The following is a 10,244-nucleotide window of genomic DNA, read 5'->3' as shown; positions in this document are numbered from 1 at the left end:
TTATCTCCCACCATAGCAATGCTTCCTTTCCTGCTCTGCCCAGCAACTCCAATCCCTTTCTTTGGGGTCTATTCTTTGGCTGGGATGGAGGAGTGGATGTGCTACATGTCCTGTTTGTTGAATTTGTTAGCACACACACCTGGCCCATGCAGCCAGTCCTGCCCCTAGCACCAGATGTGCCTATGCACTGGCCATTCTTTCTGTCTCCCTCCTGCTCTGCTGCGGCTGGGTGAGGGAGGGGGATGTTGATAGGCTTGCAAGTGGCGCTGGGCATCTTCTTGCTGCTCCCGGCCAAGACCATGGTTGCTGTGGACATCCAGCAGAGATGCATCAGGGAGGTGAGTGTCATGTGCCCCTATCCCACCACAAATCTCCCAAAATTAATTTGACAATGTTGGTTATTCTGGGTGTACATGGGAGTGGCATAGCCAGCCAGTGGGCAGGGGTTGTAGAACACTGCAGAGCCCAATAGGATCTGTCAAGATTAGCCGTCTGTGAGCAATCGTGTCTTGCCCAGGTTTTCTTGCTGGATGGATCTCAGAGAAGATGGAAATAAATCACGGACATCTTGTCCCCCCAGCATGTATACTTCAGGAGAAGGATAGTACATTTCAAGCTGCTGGGGGAGGGGAGGGACTAAGCTTTATTACATAACTATATTAACATAGAGTTGCAGATGAGAGCACATATCAGTCATTTTGAGTAAAATACATTATAATGATGTTGTAATTATCCCTAGATGAAGCATTACAAAACCAAGAAATTCACAGTTAAACATACTATTTATTTATTTAGTTCTTTATTGTTAATATTTCTTGGTGTTGTGGTAGTACCTAGAAGCCCCATTCATGGACTGGGACCCCATTGGGCTAAGCACTGTACAAACAGAACAAAAAGATACTCTTTGCCCCAGGGAGCTTGCTATCTAAGTATAACACAAGAGATAATGGGTGGATCATAGCGGAGTACAAGGAAACAATGAGGATCCATTGGAAGTGGTAGGCAGTAGTCTCAGCACACCTGCTGCCTAACCATAGTCAAATGTTTTCTAGGCATCATAGCACAGAAGAGTTTTAAGAAGAGATTTGAAGGAGGAAAAGGTAGTTTTGTGGATGTATATGGGGAGTCCTCCCAAGCATAAAGGGTGGCATGGGAGAAACCACAAACGTGCTTTTCTCCACCAGTGTGTGGTGGAGGCTGGCATCATTGGCTGATTGGTGGTGGGAGTCAATATCCTGAGAGTGAGTGAGAGATGATAAAGTGGGGCTAGGCCATGAAGGGCTGTTAAGGTAGAGCCATCTAGCTTATATTTGGTGCTGTAGAGAAAGGAGAGCCAGTGGAGTGTTGCAAAGAGAAGGGTGACATGGTCAAGGTAATGAGCTAGGAAAATGATCTTTGCAGCAACATTCTGAATGGATATGAACAAGAAGAGATTTTGGAAAGCCAGTGGGAACAATCTGGATGTGATATGATGACGGCCTGGATGGGAGCTTTAGCAGTGTAGATAGAGAGGAAAAATCATCGTCTAGAGATGTTACACGGAAAGAATTGGTAAGATTTAGACACAGTCTGGATGTGAGGCTCAAGAGAGAGGGCTTAGTCAAAAATGACAGCTAGTTTACAGGCCTGAGTGACAGGAAGGATGGTGGTGATGTCTACAGTGATTGAGAAAGGAGGGAGTAGGGAGGGATTGGGGGTGGGGGGAAGATTACAAATTCTGTTTCGGCCATGTTAAGTTTAAGCTGATGGTTTGACATGTACAAGAAGATATCTGAGAGATAGAACAAGATTTTAATTTGCCAAAAGGAGAAGAAAGGTAGCTGAATGAGTTAATGAATGTTTGTGAATGAGATTATGCAGAGATAAAATCGTAGAGGGAGAAGAGAAGAGGACCAAGATAGAGCTCGGGGAACCCCTACAGAAAGCTGAAGGGGGAATAATTAATACAGTTAGATTTTATTAGTATTGTCATAGCCACTGTCGTTTTTTGTTTGTATGACTTTTTGATAGGGGAGTGGTTTTTGTAAATTTTGATTAGTTTAGGTAAAAATAATTTTATTAGTACTTAATTCTTTTTACCTGAATTAGTCAAAACTTACAAAATCCGTTTTTCTTAAGCAAACACACAAAAACACAGTTGCTATTATGATACTACTAATTTAAAAATCTATTTTTTTTTTTTACTGATAACCATGGACATTCATTCATACTAAGTTGAAATGGAATTCTTATATAACTGCATTTTAAACACACACCCAAACAGAGTAATTGGTTAACCATTAATTTTGCCTACCCAATTTGTATTTTAACCTGAAGATTCTGATACCCACTCAGATATAGTTTAGTTGAAGCTGGTATATGGACCTTACAACAATAAGATTTTTAAGAGCTTTGTTTCTTGATTTTGGAAAAGTTGAAACAATTTTTTAACTTGGTCTTTGTCTTAATGATTAATGATTTAGCAAGTAATCTGTATACTTGTCAGTTTTCATACCCTTTGAGAGTAAAAATAGCTATCTAAAGGCCTAATCCAACAAAAAATATGTTCAGCTTTTGTACTGCAGAAGTGCCCATAAAGCCACAGAAATCACTAAAAATCAGGTCTCACAACATGCCCAGCCAGAAAACCCGATATATTTTATGCTGGGTTGGGCCCTAAAGTATTATAAAAATGGCTTATTCCTTTTTTATCACCTTGTGTCCATGAGGGCAGCATCAAACGGTTTGCGGCTGATTCTGTTCTTTATGCTTTGCAAGAGTGCACTGTAGTAGGCCCATGTGCCTGTTTTATTACTTTCAGCACTAACGCTGCAAGTAATTTTTAATCTCCTTTGGTTTCCTTTTAATCCGTCTTCCCTTTGTTCTTTGTTTTAAACCAGTATTGAAAAAAATTAACATGGATCAACACTATCTTCACAGCTTAATAAGGCACCAGATTTATTGCAGATTACTTCTGAATGTGCATAGTTGCTGCTCGCTATCTATTTCCTTCTTAACTGTTTCACGTTGTCTGCACTGTATTTCTATCAGAAACATTTCATATGTAAAATACACATGTCATGTTCAAAAAAAGAACAGTTCAACCACATAAAAATGAGAGCTGAGAGTTACAAAGCCAACAAGGAGATTTAACCACTTAACTCCCATTAATTTCAATTGGAGTTTTGTGGGTAAACCCTCTAGTTCACTTTGAAAATCTCAACGGAGACATTTAAATAGTTAAACAAGGTACAACTAGGACTATTTTAGTTTCTTTTATCCAGTTCAGAACTCTCACATGCAGGACTCTTCTTTAACTTGGCCTTTTAATGGTCAATCCTTTTTTAACAAGACTTTTTTTTAAAAGAGGTCACATTTTTGTATGATGATACATAAAATTCAATAGACATTTCACTAAAAATGCAATTAGGGTTGCTAACTTTCTGCTTGCACAAAACCGAACACCCTTGCCCTGCCCCTCCTTGGAGGCCCCTCCCCCGCTCACTCCATCCCCCCCTCCCTCTGTTGCTCGCTCTCCCTGCCCTCACTCACTCACTCATTTTCACCGGACTGGCTCAGGGGATTGGCATGCAAGAGGGAGTGAAGGCTCTGGGGTGGGGCCAGAAATGAGGAGTTCAGAGTGTGGGAGGGGGCTCCAAACTGAGGAGTGGGTTGGGATGTGGGAGGGGGTGAGGACTCCAGCTGGGGGTGCGGGCTCTGGGGTGGGGCTGAGGATGAGGGGTTTGGTGTGCAGGAGGGGGCTCTGGGCTGGGGTGGAGCCAAGGGGTTCGGAGTATGGGAAGGTCTCTGGGCTGAGGCAGTGGGTTGGGATGCGGGAGGAGGTGAGGGCTCCGGCTTGGGGTGCAGGCTCTGGGGTGGGGCCGGGGATGAGGGGTTTGGTGTGCAGGAGGGGGCTCTGGGCTGGGGGGGTGGAGCTGAGGGGTTTGGAATATGGGAGGGGGCTCCGGGCTGAGGCAGGGGGTTGGTTGGTGTGTGGGGGGTACGGGCTCTGGGCTTGGGGTGCAGGTTCAGGGTTGGGGCCAGAAATGAGAGGTTCAGAGGGAAGGAAGTGGATCAGGGCTGGGGCAGGGAGTTGGGGTGCGGGGGTTCAGGGCTCTGGCTGGGGGTGCAGGCTCTGGGGTGGGGCTGAGGATGAGGGGTTTGGGGTGTAAGAGGGTGCTCCAGGCTGGGACTGAAGGGTTTGGAGGGTGGGAGGTGGATCAGGGCTGGGGCAGGGGGTTGGGAGATGGGAAGGGATCTGGGGTGCAGGCTTCGGGTGATGCTTACCTTAGGCAGCTCCTGGAAGCAGCAGCATGTCCCCCCTCCGGCTCCTACACGGGGGCGTGTCCAGGCAGCTCTGTGTGCTGCCCAGTTTGCAGGCGCCGTCTCAACAGCTCCTATTGGCTGCAGTTCCCAGCCAATGGGAGCTGCGGAGCTGGAGCTTGGGGTGGGGTAAGCACACAGAGCCCCCTGGATGCTCCTACGCCTAGGAGCCAGAGTGGGGACATGCCACTGCTTCTGGAAGCTGTGCGGAGCCAGGGCAGGCAGGAAGCCTGCCTTAGCCCTGCGTGGCCGACTGGACTTTTAACGGCCTGGTCAGTAGTGCTGACTGGAGCCACCAGGTTCCCTTTTTGACCAGGCATTCCAGTTGAAAACCAGATGCCTGGCAACCCTAGCAACGTTAACAATATTTGAACTGAGTACCACTGCAGTAATAGGCTGCTGGTCTGCCGTGTCCTTTGTTAGCGCTTTTGGGGTTAGATGTTATGGTGAACAGGTTCCCCATATTTTTCTATTAATGAAATAGAAACATTAAGAATTTCAAAGGAAATATCAACAATGAAGACTAGATAAATTCGAATATATTCAAAGTATGTTCTCTAGTTCACACTAAGTCCAGTGTGCCTGATCCTTCATTATATCGCACCTCAACAAAAATAATTTAAATATTTTAATTTAATGCAGCAATTTGGATTCATTTGTGCCACAGGAACCCATGCTTTGGTCCAGTGGCTGTGGGAAGTCTGCCAGAAGCAGAGCACTGCAGCACAAGCGGATGGCAACCACAGCTCTGTTGGTGGACCTGTATATTGACCCAGCCTCATCTACTTTGTTTGCTGGGCAGCTAAAGGGACCATCTTCACGCTGCCATGCCGGCTGAGAGACGCCCTGACTCAGCGCCTCTCCTGGGCAGCCTCTTCTGTAAAGCCAAGCTTGATTTAAAGTTGTTTTCTTCTAGTGGCGCTCAGAGGGAAGATGTCAGTATCACTTCCTGTGTGCCCTAGGAGCGAATCTCCTCTTGGTGTAGCTGCCTATGCAGACATATGGATGTGCATATGACATTCCTCTACAGCAACAGGGGACAATATGGACCAGAGTATTTTGGATGATTAAGATATTTAATAATACAATGCCCTTAATCTGCAGCAGAATGCTCACTGTCTTAAGTATAGGGGGTGCATGCACAGAAGAAGAGTAGTACATGGCACTGAGTGGTACATTTTACACTATGGGGTACAATGCAGCTGTTTTCTTGTCATGTACCCTGTGATTACCCTTCAAGGGAAACTAAAGCTGCAACCAGTGTACCAAATCTATTAGATCTCAGTGACTATGCACCTAGATAAAAGCAAACTTTAATCTTGGCTTTTCCCTCAAGGTTGAATTTTGAGGGCCCATCAGCTGCAAAGCATTCTGTTCTTGAAAAGAATGCCTCCTGACACAATGTCAATATCATTTGCTTTCAAGAAACCCATGTTCATTTTGTGTTGGGCTCCCTAGAGGTTTTCTCAAGCTGAACACTGCTGTTTCAGAGACTGTGGACTGGCTCAAGACTATTTAGCTTCCCCCACGACCTAGTCTTGCCCATACACAGTCACTGTATATGTATGACACTATGCAAATAATCTAAAGAGATTTTGCCCCTGATCTAGCATATCTGTACCTGCGAGGTGTGGAGGGGAGCACATAAGGGCTATTTCAGCAGAAGATTCCTTGTCCTTTCAATCTTTGCCTGTGAATCTGCCCAGTGCCTGGTCCAGTTTTTTGGGCTCAGGATTTGAACTGAAATGCATTCCAGTCTTTGGACTATCACATCAATACCCTTGCTTCTTCATCAAGTTTGATCCTACATAGATTGTAACAATGACTGCTCTTTATTTTTAGTTTGGGTCAAGTCACTGGTGTGACTTTACCTTTCACAGTTTTTTGCTTATGCAGTCATGCCAATTTTGTCCTTGATTCATATGGGGCTGTTAATTCTGTCAAAGAACTCAAGTAGTGGAGCTGTTGACCTTGGCCATACTAACACTACATTATTGAGGATTAGCGTGAAGTGAAACCAGTTTTGGGGTTCCATTTCAGCAAGGTGCTTAAACACATGCCTTATCTTATTACCTTCAATAGGAATACTCATATGCTTTAAGGTAGTCATGTGCTTAGCTACTCTGCTGGTTCAGGGACTCTGAGATAGAAGACAGAGGAGGCCACATCTACCTTCTGCAATGTAGTGTGGTGTGTAGCCAATTAAGAACATAAGAACGGCCATACTGGGTCAGACCAAAGGTCCATCTAGCCCAGTATCCTGTCTTCCGACAGTGGCCAATGCCAAGTGCCCCAGAGGGAATGAACAGAACAGGTAATCATCAAGTGATCCATTCCCTGTTGCTCATTCCCAGCTTCTGGCAGACAGAAGCTAGGGACACCATCCCTCCCCATCCTGGCTAACAGCCATTGATTGACCTATCCTCCATGAATTTATCTAGTTCTTTTTTGAACCCTGTTATAGTCTTGGCCTTCACAACGTCCTCTGCCAAAGACAGGTTTCAGAGTACAGCCGTGTTAGTCTGTATCCGTAAAAAGAAAAGGAGTACTTGTGGCACCTTAGAAACTAACAAATTTACTAGAGCATAAGCTTTCGTGAGCTACAGCTCACTTCATCGGATGCATCCGATGAAGTGAGCTGTAGCTCACAAAAGCTTATGCTCTTATAAATTTGTTAGTCTCTCTGGCAAAGAGTTCCATGGATTGTAATGGGATCTAAACATGCAAAGAAGAGGGAAAACAGTATATTAGCTACATTGGGCCAGAGAGAGAGTGAGGATGACTCTATAGCCTGGTGGTTGGGGGGACACCTGGGTTCCAGTCCCTGCTATAGTGAATATTTAATTTATATAAAGTGGAACAGTGTCAACAGGAGAGAAGAGAAAGCCCCACTCCAGAATACCCAAATGATTAGGGCACTCACTTACAGTATGGGAGACCCAAGGCCAAGCCACTGCTCTCATCAATCAGAGCAGGGACTTAAATCTGGGTTATCCCGGGTGAGTGCTCCAGCTGTAGGGTCTAAGGGGGAGCTCCACCCCCTCCTCTGATTTTGTGAGTGGTACCTGAGTCCCCTTGTGAATGCCCCCCCCCCCCCCCCACATTTTTTTTTGACAGAAACTATTTGGCAAATGTGTGAATAATTTGGTTGACTTGAACTATTCAGCCAAAAAAATGTACTCAGTTCTAATTACAGGAAGTATAACTGGGAGTAGAACCAGGGAGCAGCAGCTCTCTGCAGTATGCTTCCCTGTAGGGCTAGGCAAATTTCCGATCAGACAACTACCTGGGAGTTACTATTGGTTGGCTGGCAGTAACTGCCCCATATAGCTGCATATTTTGCATGATGATGTTAGAATTCTGAAACTAAGGGTTTAATTCATATTTCTGCTGACTTAGAACATTTAACACAATAGTTTTCTCGATATTAATAGCTTAATCAGTGCAAGTGTAATTTGCAATGTTAGCTAAATTTTGAAACCACTGGTGGATTTGAAATTCATTCTCACTGCTGTATCGATTACAGCTAGTTCTTGTGGTGATATTTGTCACTAATGTTCATGAAATGCTGTGACAAGGGGGATAAAAAAGCAAGATGATTCTCTGATTTTTCTCTTGTACAGAAACAACGGGCCACAGCCAAGTGTACGGTTTTTGTCTCACTTATAAATAGCTTCCATTACTATAATGAACTGTGGAAAGAGAGCTGGCTGACTCATTCACTGTGAATAATTTATCCAAAGAATTTAGCACTTTTTTGTTCATGAATTGCCCACAGATAACTGATTTTCATTCATCTATTTGTTATTCATAATCATTTGATGAGCAGTTTATGAATTGCGCCTCTGAGTTTTTCATGAAGTGTTCACCTGGACTATTCATGAAGCATGATATGTGACTGGTCACTTAGGAAGTGTGATGTTGTTCTTTCTTCCTGATTGGAGGACTGAATTTTTGTAAACAAAAGAACAATAAATGGCAAATAAATTTGTTTGCATATGAATACCCTTGGTCACTTGAGAATATGGGTATTTGTGTGAAGAGTACTCATTCACCAACATTTGTGTGATGAAAAACTTGTTTGCACAAATATTAATGTATAAACGTGATTAAAGAGGCCAGGTGTTCAGAATTGGAATGGATGTTTGTGAAGGCTGTTTTGCAGTAGTCACCCAACCCAGGTTGATATGGAAGTGAAATCATGGGAAAGAACTTTCACTGTATGTTTTTCAGAGCAAGTTCCTGTTTATCTTTTATTGCAGGTAGTGTAGTGTAGGTAAAGAAGGTAGTGTGGTCCAGTGGAATGAGCACAGGGTTAGGAATCAGGAGATGCTTAGTTGTACTCTGCGCCTGAATGGATATTTTAGCCTTGGGTAAGTCACTTCCACTTTGTTTCCTTCCCACCCCCGTATAATGGGGATAATAATCCTTTCCCACCTACCTCACAGGACTGTTGAGAGAATGTATTAGTTAACTGTACAATGCTTTGAACATTGAAAACACTATATAGATGCTAAATATAGTTATAGCAGAGTTATAGCACTGAATTGTAGGAATGCATTGCAAAGCAATGATGCAAACACAAAAAGAAATCCTTGAATGTTAGTTTTATGCATGCTTACAACAAAAGTCAAACCTATAGGAGCCACTTAGAATCAAATAATTTATTAGGCACATCTGGTTAACTGCTTACAGCTAAACAACCTGTAGCTTAATTGCTCCGTATACAGCATTGGATTTATGCATGTCTTTCTGTCCCCAAGAGCCAAAGTGGGAAACCCTGCCTCAGGCACTGAGAGTGTTGTACAAGAAACAGTAGGTAGCATAACTCAGCCATGTCAAATTAATGTTGCTGTCATGGGACATAGATAGCATAATGAAGGGAGAATAAGGGCATTAAGGAGAGTTAGTCCTTCAGTAGGACATCCCTTTTGATTTCAATTCATATGCAGAAAGGAGTAATTTCTTTGCTCTAAGAAATCACAGTAATGCATTATAGATTAGTTTTGGTGAAGATATGGCCTGCAGATTTTTTTTTCTTATTATAATTTTTATCCTTGTTTCTTTTCACAATGGGGCTGATTTTTTAAATTTAGGGATGAAATAAGGGATGTTGTTGTCACATGAAAAAAATTAAAATATTGTCTTGTCTTTGAGCTAGTCCAGTGCTTCTCCAGTTCTTTTATTCTTTAGCCCATTCAGTAAAAGAGAAGTCTTCCCCTGGATCATTTCTGCTCTCAACAACCCAATTCCATTCTGCCTGGTTCTCAGAAAATTCCCTTCTGTGCCCAGTAGGGCCTTGATCTCCACCATGAGGTTCCATAGATTCTGAAGGGACTGGGGACTTATGCAGAGCTCATTATAGAATCAGGGTCTAGGGTAGATCCGTGACTCATTGACTTTACATTGGCTACAAGTTGAGAGCTATTGAATAGTTTTAGTGAAGGTATGCAAAGGATGGGATTATTAAAAGTATCAAAGTGATTTAGGAGCACCCGTCCAATTGAAAGTCAATGGGATAGATAATCCTAATCATGTAGGTCTTGTCTACACATACTTGGTTTATCACTTTAGCTACACCAGTATAGTGAAAGTGGTAAAACCTCTAAAGTGTTGGCACAGTTATATTGGTATAAATGTATTTATACCAGTATAGCTTTTTCCTGCACAGCAAGAGGAATAAGCTATTCCAGTGAAGGGCACCTTTATACCAGTATAACTATTTCTGCACTAGGGGTTATATCAGTATTTCAGTAAACAAACCAACAAAACAAAACAATCCTAACCAAAATAGCTGCACCAGTGCAAATACTGTGTGTAGACCAGGCTTTAAGCCTTTTTGAAAATCCAACCCAACATCTATTTATAAGTTTTCCCTGCCTCTTGCTTTTATGGCTGAAAGATTCTTTTCTGAACAGGTGAATGAGTGTCAGGAGGGAAGA

Source organism: Chelonia mydas, chromosome 1, assembly GCF_015237465.2.
Source record: "Chelonia mydas isolate rCheMyd1 chromosome 1, rCheMyd1.pri.v2, whole genome shotgun sequence".
In the NCBI taxonomy this organism is placed as follows: Eukaryota; Metazoa; Chordata; order Testudines; family Cheloniidae; genus Chelonia; species Chelonia mydas.
The sequence above is the reverse complement of the archived record's forward strand: the minus strand, read 5'-3'. Positions refer to the sequence as shown.